The sequence below is a fragment of the Pan paniscus genome, chromosome 2, assembly GCF_029289425.2.
Source record: "Pan paniscus chromosome 2, NHGRI_mPanPan1-v2.0_pri, whole genome shotgun sequence".
In the NCBI taxonomy this organism is placed as follows: Eukaryota; Metazoa; Chordata; class Mammalia; order Primates; family Hominidae; genus Pan; species Pan paniscus.
The window spans coordinates 63353585-63369492 of record NC_085926.1 but is presented as its reverse complement, the minus strand read 5'-3'; the positions used below and the strand labels follow the sequence as shown (position 1 = coordinate 63369492).

The following is a 15908-nucleotide window of genomic DNA, read 5'->3' as shown; positions in this document are numbered from 1 at the left end:
GTTCTACTTTCTGTTTCTTAGAGGGTCTTTCTTCCCCAACCACCTAACCTAAAAACATCTTTCACTTTCTTCAGTAATGCCTCTTTTTAATTTTTGCACTTTATTGCCTGATACCTTCTTGCTTATTTATTTGTTCATTTATTATTGACTGTCTCCATTTACTAAGACATCCACAAAAGCAGGAAACTTGTTTGTTTTGCTTAATACCATATCCTTGGTGTTTCAGAGAGTACCTGCCACATAGTAGGTGTTCGATAAAGATTTGGTGGATAAATGAATGAATGATGAAATCAGTGAATCAACATGAGAACAATTTAGGTTTGAGATGGTGGTAAAGAAACCTAACTTTTTCAAAGGAGGTTAGCCTTGAAATACAGAACAGATGAATAAGGGCAATTGATTCATTCGTAATAGCAGATACAGATTATTTTTACCTCTTTATTCAAAGAACATTCTGGAAGGGTTGCAAATTTCAGTGTCATATTGATTTAATTGGAAGCCATGTAAAAGATGGTGGAAAGCTCCTTTTGTAAACTATATTGATCAGTTGCTTTTTTAGAAGCTTGGGTTCCCAGGGTTTTGCTCAGCTAGGCCCACATAGAGTAGCTGATTTTTTGATACTTGCCCATATATTTGTCATTAGAGAAATAATCTTGTCAGCTAGCCACTTAGACTGTCCTAACCTTCCAATTTATCAGATAGCTCAGACAGTCGGCTACCACTCTCTATCATAGAATTGGAACTGACAAAAATAAAGTGATATGCCAATATTTGATAGTTCTTATTTGAAAAATGATATTCACATTGTTGCTACTGCCTTTAAAATAACATTTATCCATTATTAGATTATCAGAAATAGAAGTACAATGTTTTCTAAGTCAAGTATTTATAGAGAAGTTTAAGTAGATTAAAATAATCTGTGATTCTCTAAAAACCTCATTAGCAATGCTAATTTCTAATATGGTCAGAGCTTCAACTGTGATCTTTCAGTCGAGCAATGGCCTTCAGACAACTTCAAAAGAATTTTTTTTTCCTCTGAATGGAAAAGCTTCTCTCCCCTTTGGTGGACACACCTTCTGGTAAATGCAACAGTTCCTTTGCCTTATAGCTTCTATTTCTAAACATCTGGCCTCTCAAAAGGGGTCCTTTCAGGCCTGTCTGCTGGCCAGTGGGAGGCCTAGCTTTCTAAGCATTTAGCAAACACAGAGAGGAAAATCCAGAGCCAGAGGATTTCTTCATTGCAGTAGGAGAAAGGAGGCAATCAAAGATAAGGCTACTTTGGCCATACTAATAAATGACCAAGAGAGTTAGCCAAGCCTCTTCCATTTTGCTTCAGGAACAATTTCAGCTCTTTCAAGCTATAGCAGTGAGAGCACTTACATCCAATTCACTTATGGAACAACCTTGAAATCTTTAATGGTGCCTTCCTTTCTCTGACTGAGCACAGCTCCTAGCATGGGTAAAATGCAATGTATTGTGATGTAAGCAGGTATATAGAATCAGAGCAGAACTTTCTAGGCCTCTTATCTTTTATTTTCCTTGTAAGAGAAAGTTGTTTTCTCCAACACTGTCTCTATTCTTTTTCAAATACTAACGAGATAAAAATAATATTAATATCACTTGAAGATTTATTAGATCATTAGCTTTCCTCAGTAGGCTTCAAATCTGTCTGAAAGAATTCTAAACTGAAGCTGAGAGGTACAGTAGCTCAGGCCTGTGGTACTGGAGCATAAGGTAGGCAAGGCCGGGAGTTCGAGACCAGCCTAGGCAACATAGCAAGCACTCATCTATATGACAATAAAACATAATTTTATTAAAAAATTTCTACACTGAAGCTGAAAGTAGAGGGAAAAGTTTGTGGATGCAAGAAAAGCTAAGGAATATAGTGGAAGAAGATTGAGAAAATTAGGATTTTTGGATGGAAATGTAGTCATGCTTGGGAGATAAAATGAGAGAAAATGGTAGTTAAAATAGCAAGTAAAAATGTGCAAGACATATTTTCTGAAGACCATGAGTCTAAGCTCTTCAAAGACACAATATCTTACTATCTCTGTATCCTCAGCCCAAAGCAAAGTGCCCAGCACAGAGCGGCCAAGCAATGACTATTTGCTGAATAAGGGATAAACAGAATTATTTGGAGACAGAATATATGTGGCTAAGCATGCTCCCCTTTAGGCAGACATTGTGCTGGAGAGCTTTTGTTTGTCCCTCTAGAGTCACTTTCTTGCCTAATCTGTGTCCCAGCAGGCTGAACTAATGGACCCAATCAATAAGCTCCCTTTCTTTGAGGCATCCTAATGGGAGGTGCTAATAATAAGAAATACTGCCAGGTAATTAGAGGGTGAGAGGAGACTGAGGTCAGGGTATTTATTCCCTTAGTCCCTGTGATGGGTCCTGAAGTTGGCTATGTTCCTCTAGCGAAGGCCACAGGTGCTGTGAAGTGGCCCTCTCCATCCTTACAGCTTCTTTCTCTTTCTTCTTTCTTTCCTTCTTTTTCTTTCTTTCTCTCCCTCCCTACCTCCCTTCCCTTCCTTTCTTCCTTCCCTTTTTCCTTTCTTCTTTCTTTCTCTGTCTCTCTCACTCTTCTTTCTTTCTCTGTCTCTCCTCCCTTCCTTCCCTTTTCTTTTTTGCTTAAACCTTGTTTACCTCTTTTCAACTTGCCCCTTCAAAAAACTCCCCTCAATCACTCTGTTTGAGTGTGCCAGCTATTTCCTGCCTGAAACCTGACTAACACAAACAGGTGGATTCTAGTTCCAGCTCTGTATATTACTACTTGTGTGGTCTTGTCACTTGCCCTAACCGATAAAATTGGGCGCTTGTAAACGAATGCATACAAGGTGTTAAGTGCATAGCAAGCATTTAACATCTAACAATAATAAGGATGAGAGTGATACCCTTTGCCAGGTTGTTTGATAGAGATAATACTACATGCTCTTTTATTTTGTCTCTAGAGGAAAGAGCTGTTCATGTTTTAGAAAGAAAAGGGGCCAGGCACGGTGGCTCATGTCTGTAATCCCAGCACTCTGGGAGGCCGAGGTGGGCAGATAACTTGAGGTCAGGAGTTTGAGACCAGCCTGGCTAACATGATGAAACCCCATCTCTACTAAAAATACAAAAATTAGCCAGGCGTGGTGGCAGGTGCCTGTAATCCCAGCTACTCAGGAGGCTGAGGCAGGAGAATTGCTTGAACCTGGGAGGCGGAGGTTGCAGTGAGCTGAGATTGTGCCACTGCACTTCAGCCTGGGCAACAGAGCAAGACTCAGTCTCAAAAAGAAAGAAAGGAAAGCCCATACCCTGTAGAGAAAGATTTAACAGTCTTCCCCTGCTGGAATATCAGGGAGTATGGAAATCCGATTGAGGCACATGGCTTGAAGCAAATAAAGATTTGTTGAAACTACTGGCATTTCTGAGTATTCGGAGACTCAGTCTATCGATTGGGTCCATGAACAGTTGCTTTTTTTTGATTCTTGCTGGAGGGCTGTCCATGGATTCCTGGATGTCCATCCACAGGCCCTGGATCTCAGGCAATAATTCCAGATCATTAAGTGCTTTCATTTCTGTCCTAAATAAACATTTCAAGCCAATGGAGGGGCTGAGTCCCTTTAGAAACTCCCTAAATATCCCAAAAAGACTTTGACTCAGGAGATAAGGCGACTCAGGTTTTACATATCACAGCTAAAACCATCATTCTTAGCAAACTATCGCAAGGACAAAAAACCAAACACTGCATGTTCTCACTCATAGGTGGGAATTGAACAATGAGAACACATGGACACAGGAAGGGGAACATCACACACTGGGGCCTGTTGTGGGGTGGGGGGAGGGGGAAGGGATAGCATTAGGAGATATACCTAATGTTAAATGATGAGTTGATGAGTGCAGCACACCAACATGGCACATGTATACATATGTAACAAACCTGTACATTGTGCACATGTACCCTAAAACTTAAAGTATTAAAAAAAAAACTCACCTGGGGGCTCACGTCCTCAATAGGAAACAACAATTCTCAAATCCATGAGAAAGTTGTTAATCTTCTAAAGTAAAAGGGCAACCATTCATTTGCCTAAAAATTTCAGTTCTGCAATTGTTTATGGCGTATGTGTTATATGCCATGCACATGCCATGTACTGTATCACTCTGTGGATACAGTGGTGAAACAGGTAAACATGGTCCCTGCTGAAAGGAACTTAGAATCTTTCTGAGTTACTGTGCAAGCCAGGAACTTACGGGCCTGGTATATAAATAATTCTCAATACACATTGTTACATGAGTGAATACATAATGCTGAATTACTCTGACATATTTCTTAATTATAAAGGTAGGTATATGAACATATTGGCCTAGACTTTCAATGTTCAAAATGTAAAATACAACCATCAAATATTTTGGTGAAATTTGTGTATATGTGAGAATATAGATGGTACATTCAAACAACGAAATCATCTCAGCTTACAATGTAATTACAGGCATAATATTTAATAGCTTAGTTTTTTAAGCCGAACGCCAGGAATTCCATGGAGATGCTCCAGGGCACACCATGAAGATGGGAGGGTGTGCTAGGGGCAGTCAAAGGAACCAGGGTTCCACATCCCTTCTCTGCTTCAACCAGCCCACTCCACTGTTTTCTCTGTATCCCGGGTTTCTGAACATGATAGCATTTGAACAAAATGTTTTAGATCTTAAATGAAAAACTGTGGAGAACCACTTACGTAATGGAGAAATTTGGCAGTTGTGATTTCCTACCATGGACCTTTCTAATTCCAATAATGGTGCTAATATTTGTTTCTGGGTATCAGCCTAAGCGCTGTTCATGGATTATGTCATTTGATTATCATTCAACCTGATCTACTAGAATCTATTGTTATCATCATTTTACAAACGAAAATGATAAGGTTTAGTGCGGTTCAGTAAGTTGCCAAAGTCTGCCTAGATAGTAAGTATTTGAACAAAGGCTTGAACCTGGGTTGTCTGTTTCCAAAGCCCAGGTTATAAATCTCCACATTACCCAGTCTTGCGAATGTGCGCAAGTTTAGCATATACAAGGTGGGAGATGGGCATTTCCTTCCTGACAGTTGTTTAGAGATTAAAACAATGTTGTATTTCAGTTGTATAATTTCTGGTGATAGATATAATTATCTACTCTTCTGGTACAGGGGATTAAAAGTGGTCCCACCATAAACTGCTGAGCAGTAGATTCACTCTTTCTGCAGTTCTGCATAGCACACAATATTACATTGTTCATAGTAGGCACTAAATAAGTCTTTGCTTATTATTAAAGAAGAGAAAATAAATGACTTTTCTGATGCCTATTTTCATAATTCTAGTCAAAAATAGCAGAGATACATCTGTTTGTTTTCCTTCTATTATTTTTTATAACAGGGAGAGCTCTATCAGCAAATTGATGGCTTAGGAGTTTGGCTGTTCCTAACACACATTTCTTAAAGCCTGGTATGGAACCAGAAGATGAATAGTTGTTGCTATGATTAAGGATTAAGACTTTATATCAGAAAGAATCCCTGAGGTCCAGTTTTTACAAGAATCTTGTTAGTACTGTAATAAGAGTGAAAGAAGAAAAACATGGAAACCATTTTCAATAATCTTGCCCAGTACACTGAGATATGAATAGTAAATTTGATCAAGAGGTACTTGACTTTTTCGCTGATCATTTCCCCATGAAGGGGGGGTGTCATCGCCAACTGCGTGTATTGATGAGACTCTCTTAGCCTTTCCAAACTTCTGTTTATTCACCTATAAAATGGGAATAACAATGCTGAGGTATATAAATAATACACAGCTGAGGCTGATGGAAATTACAATGACACAAGTGAAATGTACTCTCTCTCCTAAAGCTACAGGCAAGATACATTTCAGAATCAAACACTTACAAAATGGCTTTCTGGTTTTTCTTTCCTTTTCAACAAATTGAGTTAAAAAAAACCCCTGTTAAACCAATATGCCTCCAGAACCCAGACCAAATTACAGCTCTTAATAAAATAAGGCGTGGGTAGGAAAGAGGATGAAAGTCTGTTTCTCCCCATGTAGTTTATGAAACGTAGAGTGTATAACATTTGAGTGTTTTCATGGAGCTCCAAAAAGCCTAGTCATGATCTGCTTGTTTAAGATTCCATCTGAAAGCATTCTCCCCACTCTGCTCTCAGCTCCTGACCCACCCCAGTCTTAGGGATGTGTGTGGTGATGATGCCCTGCAGCAAAGGAATGGAGTTGGTCTAAAGGGATCTGGGGCATGATTTTAATTGGAGTGCTTATAAAATATTTGTAAAAACCTCTCTCTTTTGATGAGTATGTCTTACGCCAGAGGTGTTTCTGCATCCCTATGATATGAGGGTAATCCATTTAGCTGGCAAAATTTCTACAATTTTATTAACCAAAAAATCCCTCCTATCTGGGTGAGGCTTCTTATATTTCTAATTTACACCTTCCCGAACCCTCGGATTCAGGGCTGCAAGGGGAGGTGCTGCAGCCCTGGTATCCCATGGGGCAGTGGTGAAGCCACCACGAAGCAGCTCATGCGAAAGTACTTTGAGAACCGAAGCGTGCAGTACTAAGTACAGTTATTCTTAGTTTCTGTGTTCAGTGTCCCCTCCATAAATATAAGACAAAACTATCTTTCCTCCAATAGTTGATTATGTATTACTGCAGGCCTGTTTAGAACAGTCCAAAATGCCATGTGAACTGTTCATTCTCACACAGAGAAAAACCAGTTTTCTTTCTTCAGCTGTGCCTCTATTTTTAAAATAGAATGTCTTACCAATGTCTTCCTTGAAATGTTAGTTCCTTCTTACACCATCCCCAAGTCTTTAAATGATACAAATTAAGAGAGTCAGTCTGAAGAACAGGACATTCTGATATTTCCAGAATGTCACTTATCTCAACTCTAGGAGCAACACTTTTCCTCTCATTTTGCTGGAAGTGTGGAGACAAAAACTCCCTGTAAGGGGCTGTAGCGCCACTTGTTCTGACATTAGTTAGAAAAGGAAAGTCAGCCTTAGACCCTATTCAGAAAAAGCTTCCACCCTTTCTGTTATAACACACAATACTCTGTGATATGGATCCTGGGGAACAAAGCCACATAGCAATGTGGTTCTCAGATTTGGCTGCCCATCGGAATCACCCGAGCAGCTTATAAAAGAACGTGGATTATCAGTTCCAAACCCTGACCTCTCCTGAATCAGAAGCCAGGAGGGTAGAGTACTTAGAAATCTGGAATTACCAACTCCCCCAGCTCCCTTTTCCCACAGGGAACTTGACAGGGAATCTTTGTACAGCACATGAGGTTAGTGATTACATTGAATGATCATGAAGAAGGCCACCATAACTTGTCATACAAGGTGAGTTCCATGTTCAACACAAGCTCTGAGCAGGAAGGGGAGTCTCACCAAAGGTGAGAGAAGCTGCCTGCAGGCATCAGCTCCACAGTGTGGAAACAAGATCAGTGAGGCCTCAGGCCCATCCCTCCCTCTCCTACCTCTTTCTTGTCTGGGTCTGCCTCTTTCAGGGAGCATACTGCCACACACCAAAACAAGAGGAGGGGCTAATCTAAAAACAATAAGAGCAATGACAATGTTGAAATGTATGTGCCAGGCCCTTTCCTAAGCAATTCATAGGAATTAACTCATTTAATCCTCCTTAAGATACAATTAAATTTTAAAAAATTAAAGTTCAAAAGCACATGGAAATACTCCCAGAACCACTTCTTAAAATCAGCTTCGATTCTGCTGTCTTACCTTAAACCATCCCTAATCTTTTCCATGTCAGTTCATCAACACTGCTGCCCTGTGTACCACCAGAAGGCTTAAACAATGCTGTCTTGGGGTTGCCCCTCCCCGAGAATGTCCTCCAGAGAGACAAGGACATAAATGCAAGTAGTTTATTTGGGAGATGATTCCAGAAAAGAGAGTGGGGAATTGAGACAGGGAAATGAAGGGATTTGATAAAGAATGCATCCATGAGCAGGTGCCTGTGGTAGGCAACTGGGGCTACCTCACTGGGGTGCTCTGGAAGATAGTGTGAACATGCTTCAGAGGTATTATAGGAGGTGCGGGAAGCAGGTGAATTTATCCTCCAACTCCTTTCTCTTATTGGCTCCTGCAAGCATCAAATTCCCTGCCTTTCTGGTCTATCCGTCTTCACAGCCTGAAGCCCTCAGTTAGAGAGAACTGGCCTACAGACAGAATGCTGAAGTCCTGTGTGGTGAGTTCCGCAGGTTTAGGTGCATGGCCTTAACAGTGCCTGCTGCAATGCATACAGGTGCTTTGGAAAGGTCTAAGTCACAAACAGGGAAGAAAAAAAAAAAAAAAGAAAAGGGAAACTATGACTTTTTTTAATGAGGGCTCCAAGGAAAGATTATGTTGGTTCTGGCTGTACTTCTCAGTGATTTTTTTTTTTCTTTTTGTTTGTTGGTTTTGTTTTTAATGGGCTTGATGATTTGTGTAACAGTTCACACTTTCTTTTTCTTTCCGTTGCAGCCACGTGCTTTCAAGCCTCTGCCCTTGGTTTATGCTGTTCTCTCCACATAGAATGCTTTGCTTCTCTCCTTGGCCAACCATGACTCTACTTTTCCTTCAAAAAACCAGATAAATTACCACTTCCATCCTTTTTAGTTTTTTCTCATGTATAACCCTCATTTCATCCTGTGTCATAGTTAGCCATCTTCATGTTTGTCTGTTCTCTTAACCCAATATTTTGCAAGTGAGAGGTGATAAATATATACCCATTGAATGAATGGACAGACCTAATCTAAATAATGAGATCTCAAGCTTCTTATTTGTAACACCTGATTTAACTTCAAACCCTGGGCACTTGATTGTGGAAGAAATATTCCACTCCCCCTTGTACATGTTCAAAATTCTGCTAGGTCATTCAATGTTATTGATTTCTAGTGTTTTCTTCTCTGTCCTTCCTATCAGGGTAAATTCCACATCACTATTAGATTGAAATGAGACCTCAAATATATCTTATTAGTGAGGTAGCACCAGTGAGTTCATAAGTCCACTAGGTTAATGAGCCAACATTATTAAATACAGATAAAGAAATAGAGAAGTGTTGTTGGCTCTGCTGCCCAGGAAGCAACAGCTTCACAAATCATCTTCCAGTTTTAGAAGCAAATGCCCATATCTCACTCTGCTGAAAGGCCACTTTCCCTGTGGGGGATTCATGATTAGGTTTGTGAACTCCTACTCATCCTTCAAAACCCAGCTCAGTTGTCACCCACTCTGTGAAGAGGAAAAGAGGAAAGAAGCTGATACTCATGGAACACTTACTTTTCCAGCTACTGCCTGTGACACTTTACTTGTGTCATTTTATTTTATTCTTCCAACAGCACTGCAAGGTAGAAGTTATCCCCATTCTTCAGAAAGAAAAAAAAAAATGGAGCTAAGCAAAAATCCAACAAATAAGTGATGAAAATAAGCTCCGAATCTAGGTCTCTCAGATAGCACAGTGTTATACTTTCTGTTAGTTTAGATTGCCTTCCACATCATCTATATAATAAACTTTTTTGAGTACATATGACTTCACCCTGTGTCACAATAAATCCTCAGCAAAACATCTGTTAATTGGATATTACCAACCACATTTTACAGGGATGCAAAGGTCTAGGAGGTGCTTTTCTTCCTCCATCTTACGTACTTCCACACTGGCTGATCTGTTTCAGTTATACTGTTTGTCTTAAGACTTCACAATTATGTACATCTATTTCTATCTTCCAAACAAGAACACAATTTCCATGAGGATAAGGTTGTGTGTGTGTGTGTGTGTGTGTGTGTGTGTGTATTCTCAGTGTAGGAGTGAATGAATGAAACTGTGGAATGAACAAACTCACTGATACCCTAAAATAAAATGTAAAGACGTGTTAATGCTTTGAAAAAGTCTTTAATTTATTTGAAAAACTGACCTTTGACAAAATAAGGTTATGGAATATTTAATGTCCTAAGTACAATTAGCCCACATTGGATGCATTTTATTTATTCACTCAGGTCATGCATATCTGTACTTCCTTCACATCTGGCAATGTGCCAAAGTTTCAGATTCCCAACAACCTAGCTCTTGTCTATGTTTTGATACAGGCAAGAACCAAGAAAAAAAAATCAGACGAAGGATATGTCACCAAGCCTTTCATACACTAATGACCATGTATCTTACTCAGATGAGAGGCTCCCTGGTCCTTACCTAGAGCCTAATTCCTCTTCCTTGACAAATAGTCCTAATAAGGTTGGTTTTTCTAAGTTCACAGCATATTAGAAGAAGCCAAGTAAAACAGAACAAACTGTCAGAAGAAGGCACACTTAGAGCCCCATGGGAACAAGAGAGAGCACAAAAACAATGAAGGAGCAGAAAGAAGAACTTGAAAGCATGGCATTCTCAGAATATTTTATGTAAGGGCAAAGAAACCCTGCTCTGCTTCACAGGTTCTGAGGATGTCGTTGCATTCTGGCAAAGAACAATGTTGTCAAAAAACTGTTAAAATGTTTTCCATCAACTCTATTTTAAAACACAAGGATGTCAACAAGTTATACATTTAACTAAGAATTTCTATTTAAAATAGTTACAGTCTTTTTTAAAACAACTTGAAATTTTGGTTCTTAAATGACAAAACTTTGACTATCAGAAATCATATCTATTAAGGAAGAATTGTTCCCTAGGGATTCCAAAGATGGCTGAAATGTTGCAGTCCTAAGATGGTGCCAGTCCTGGTAATACACAGAGTGAGCAGAAGTGCTAAGAATAATTGGGTATCTCATGACTAAATTCCACTTCAGATCCACAGCCATTGGATATATTTTGGAGACCTACTTAACTTGAGTAGTTTGAGGCTCTTTCCATTGTTACCCACCTACATGCTCTACAGAGAAGAAGGCTATATTGGTTTATGATATGCAAATTATTGATACAATCCTTTCAGCATAGTAATGTAGTTGTTGATCTTATGCTTGCTATGGCTTCTCTTACTGTTTTTTGCTCTCAAACATTGTTTGTTACACTGACAGGATTATAACCACCTATATGAAATAACAAAGATACAAAGAAAAAAGAAAAATCTTTCACAGCCCTAACTTGCCAACACATCAGTTCTCTGCATTTTCCATATGCCTTCCAGTTCTCGTTCATGTGTGTAGCATATTGATTGAACAAAATGACCCTATTATTCCTTTTCCTGTGTCCACACTCATTCTATGTGACTTTGTGGCTTTTCTTATGCAAGAAATAGGGTTGATTTTCTCACTCCTTGAATCTGGAGTCACCTCATATCTTTCTCTGGCCAACAGCATACGGCAGAAGTGAAATCGTGCACATTCTGAGCCTAGGTCTTAAGCTGCCTTGCAATCCCCACTCTCTTGGAACTTTTCCAAGTCATCATGGGAATAAGCCTAGGCTAGCCTGCTGGATGACACTGAAGAGACACATCATCTATCATCCCGTTGCTCCAGCCAATAGCCAGTTGACCACTAGACATGTCAGCGAGGCTGTCTGTCCTAGCCTAGACCAGTCAGTATCTGGCTGACCCAAATGCTGACACCCAAAAAGCCCAGCTGATCAGCAGAACCACTTGTTTTCCCATAGACAAATGAGCAATAATAAACGCCTACTGTTTTAAGCATTGAGTTTTACATGATTTATTATGCAGCAATAGTTGATAAAACATGCATACATAGAGTTGACCTAGTCATATTCATATTGTAAATCATGCTTCTAATAGCTATCTTATGTTTCATACAGTGAATATACAATAATTTATTTTAATATTTCCCCAAGTTGGAGATATTTAATTAGTCTACAATTACTAAACAGAGGCAATAATGTGATTTAAACAGCACATGTTATTGATCTTCTAACAATGATTTCAAATCCTGAATTTTCTGATCATGAATTCTGTGGCTTTGGCCAACTTAGCCTCAATACACCTGCTTTTTAAAATCTGTGAAAAGAGAATAACGACTCTTTGAGATTTCATTTTTAATATTCAAGATGATACATAACAGTCTAGTGTCTGAACACAGTGTAGTTAATCAATAAATGGAAGATATCATGTAAACAACGCTGCAATTCGTTTAATTCCCAACTATGAAATTGTTGGTTCAAAGATAAAGACAATAAAAAAGATAAGGAAATTAAATGAGCAGACAGAAAATACATTTTTAGAAAAAACTAGTGCTTAGAGGTAATTACTGACTTATTCAGTTTCCATTTCTGGAGTTGAGAGGCACTGAAGGAATCATTATTCTGCCACAGTATACTTGGCTTGGACCTTGGAAATCAGAAATCATCACTCTGGTGGTTATTAAACAAGAGTGTGTGGTGAGAACTCGGAGAACTGTATGAGAAAGAGCTAATGAACTTGTTTAATACGCAGGTTCTCAAGCCACATATCCAGAGATTCTGATCCAGTAGATCTGGGTTTGAGCCCAAGAATCTCTGTATGCGCTGAGCTCCCCTCTAGGGGATTAATCAGAATCTACCAGTTTGGAGAACCACTGCCTTATTTCCACCCACTCCTCCATTGTGGAGGGAGACCAAAGGCCAAGAAGGGTTAAATATGAAGCTTCTGTCTCCTCAGAGACAACCAGTGGCTGAGCTGGGGCGTGAGGGCCCTGTCCTATGGATTTCTGAGCAGTGGTTCCATGTGGCTTACCTGAGCTATCCTGAGCTCATCAAAGGACAGAAATCTGCTGAGACCCTTGTTCTAAGTATGTACTTTTCTTCCCAAGGCCAGTCTCTCTCTCATCCTAGTTGATACATACTTTATACACTGGGGAAATGATTAATGTGAATACATTATTTATTCTTTACTGAGAACTTGTCCTTTGAGCTGTAACCAAAGTAACTGACTTTCAGACAAGTTGAAATATGCCAAGAAATGGTTTGTCTTGTATATCAATATATAGCTCAGTGTTGGCTTTCAAAAAAAAAAAAAGCAGTAAATAAAATCAAGGTAACAGATTCTTTTACATTTTATTGTCTCCTTGGGGCTTTGTAATACTTTTTTTTTTTTTAAGATAAAGAACATGCCATTTTATATAACTCATCCTTTCAAACAAGTAGCTTGAGACCGGTTGGTCTTCCAAGTTTGAATTTTAGGAGGACACTCTTCTGTCATGTCATTTCTTGAAGAAATGCAGCTGTCAGTATGGATATACCCAAGAAGCATATTTATTCTGGTAGAACTAGAAGGCTCGACATAGTTTTAGAGTTATTTTAAAATTATTTTAAATTAATTTTGAAGTTGAATTTGAATGCAAAGCAACTTAACTTCTTTGCTGAGACAAAAAAAGAAATTCTGTCACCAGAACTGCCCTGCAGTGGAAAAACTTTAGCTGTTTTTTTTTTTTCTTCTAGTCTCTTTATTGATAGGCACAACAGCTTGAAGAAACCAAATGGACTGGATGCCAAAAGCAACTTTGTGACCCCCTATCAGAGGAAGTCAAGACTGGTGAGAAATTGGTGCAGACCAAAGGAGGTGACCTCTAGTTACCTTTGAATGATTAACATATCATTATCATACTAAAATCCCCTCTGCTAAGTGAAGATCACCGCCATTTTGTGTACATGCAATATATGGAGAAGTATGTTCATGAAATGCACCTACCACTTGGAACTCCACCCTATACATGCCTGCATACCTCCCCCTACATTCAACTCCTTAAAACTCCCATACCCCCCCATTGCCTGGGAAGAGGTGCCTTTAGATCATGAGCTCCCCTTCTTTGGCCACTGAATAAAACCTGATTGCCTTTCTAATTTGACATTCTTTCTTTGTGGCTGACATAAAGTAGGGAAAGAATGCAGGTTACTGGTGACAGTTCCAGCCCAAGTCAACTGTCTGCAGAGCCTTAAGCTTCATGTGCCTAATTAGTGAAAGTAATTTGTGGTACAATGATTAAAAGAATAACGTTTGAGAAGACAAGGGTTTGAATGCTTCCCCACTTACAGGCACATAACCTTGGAAAATCACTCAGCTTCTCTAAGCCTTATCATCTTCATCCACATAATGGGCATACTTATAGCAAACTTTTGTTGAACACTTATTATATGCTAGGACATTTTTAAAAGTGTATTTCTGGCAGGGCATTGTGGCTCATGCCTGTAATTCCAGCACTTTGGGAGGTCGAGGCGGGTGGATCACAAGGTCAGGAGTTCAAGACCAGCTGGGCCAATATAGTGAAACCCCATTTCTACTAAAAATGCAAAAAAAATTAGCTGGGCGTGGTGGCGCATGCCTGTAATCCCAGCTACTCAGGAGGCTGAGGCAGGAGAATTACTTGAACCTGGGAGGCAGAGGTTGCAGTGAGCCGAGATTGTGCCACTGCACTCCAGCCTGGGTGACAGAATAAGACTTCATCTTACTAAAAAAAAAATAAAAAAGTCTATTTCCATAAGTTCATTTAATATTTATAATAATTCCATGAATAAGTGTTATTTTTATCCCTGTTTCACATATCTGAATACTGTGGTTCAGAGAGATTAAGTAACCTGCCTAAGGTCACACAGATAGTAATGGATGAAGCCGAATTTGAACCTAGGCAGGCAGATCCCACAGCCTAAGAATTCAATGAAAATAGTCCCTGCCAAGAGCTTGGAAGTGTGCTTATAATGAGAGCTCAAAAATGGTATCTTAATATTGTTATTGGAGAAGAGCACCTTGAATCTTATTCCTACATGAGGAGTTATCTCCTGGGACTGTAAACCACCTTCATATCATTGTTTACCATTAATCATTTGTAGCATGTATACCCATAATAACAAATTAACCTATACCTCCCCTATCTCTTTTCAGTCTATTTAAGTAATGTCTATTATTGTCTGAAAAACACAAAAACTATACAGAATGAAGTTTACTGTATACCACCAATCAGCTGACTACTCTTTGGGTGGAGAGTTTATCCTTACAGCGTTTTCTCTTTGCACATGAATATTTGCTCATTTCCCCCCAAAATGTGAATTACTCTATAGATAGAGTTTAATCCTGCTTTTCCTCCCTGATGTTTATATCATGAGCATTTTTCCATCTCATGCACTATTCTGTGAAAACAGGATTTTTGTGATGGCACAATATTTCATTTTAAAGATAAAATGGAGAGAGGTAAGGGCAGCAGGAAGACCACCCTTTCCCCTCCTCCCCGCTAACAGGATGGATCTAATGTGATTGGGATTGGGCACATATGCTAGGAAGAAGGATCACTGTGCTAAAAAAATTTACACACAAGGGTTGTACTTTCTCTTCCTTAATTTAGTTGAGGAAAGATTACTGTCTTTGTCCGAAGCTTTTCCTTTCTGTCCTTCCCTCTCACTGAATAGTGGTGTAATGAAGATATTTTGGTCTGAACTTATGAAGAGTGGTAAGGAAAATTCACCTAAGAATAAAGAGAATAAAGTCCAGTAAACTTACTAATAGCTCCCCTCCCTCCAAAGTGCCCCATATTATCAAAGGGATTGTTGATATTGTGTACATTTTGGTGTGTGCTAACAGAGTGATTGCAAAGCGAAGCTTGTTTATTTTTTTTAATCTGGAAGGTTTAAAGATATTATGGTTTTCTTACCTAATAATCAAAACAAACACATTTGATATATATAATAATACAATAACTACAATAAAATGGAAATAATAAGTAATTGTTATTGAGCCTTTACTATGTGCTAAATGCTTTATGCATTCCTATTTAATGTCTCAATCATTCTCCAAGGTAGAGATTGTTCTCATTTTGCAAAAGAGGAAATGGAAGCTGAAGTAGTCCCAAAGGTGTTGTGGGCATGGGTGGAGGGGCCAGGATTTCAATATAGACTGGCCTACCTTCAAAATAGTATTTTCCTACATGACACCCCACCAAGATGTTTTCTTTGAACTATAGGTGATTTTTTCAAAAAAATAAGCTCTCATTTTAAAATAGCTT

The 15908-nt window shown here is 39.0% G+C and overlaps 1 protein-coding gene and 1 long non-coding RNA gene across 4 annotated transcripts in view; one reads left to right on the top strand and one right to left on the bottom strand.

Annotated features, from left to right (window-relative positions):
• The window catches only part of SYNPR (synaptoporin), a 336540-nt gene that overhangs the window by 172939 nt on the left and 147693 nt on the right, over positions 1-15908 (bottom strand). The gene's annotated exons all lie outside the window — the stretch shown is intronic.
• The window catches only part of LOC103784978 (uncharacterized), a 229928-nt gene that overhangs the window by 211110 nt on the left and 2910 nt on the right, over positions 1-15908 (top strand). For both annotated transcript variants that reach the window (XR_001337952.3, XR_008624758.1), the window contains exon 3: positions 13357-13477. This is a non-coding gene — a long non-coding RNA (uncharacterized LOC103784978). The remainder of the gene's footprint in view (positions 1-13356; positions 13478-15908) is intronic.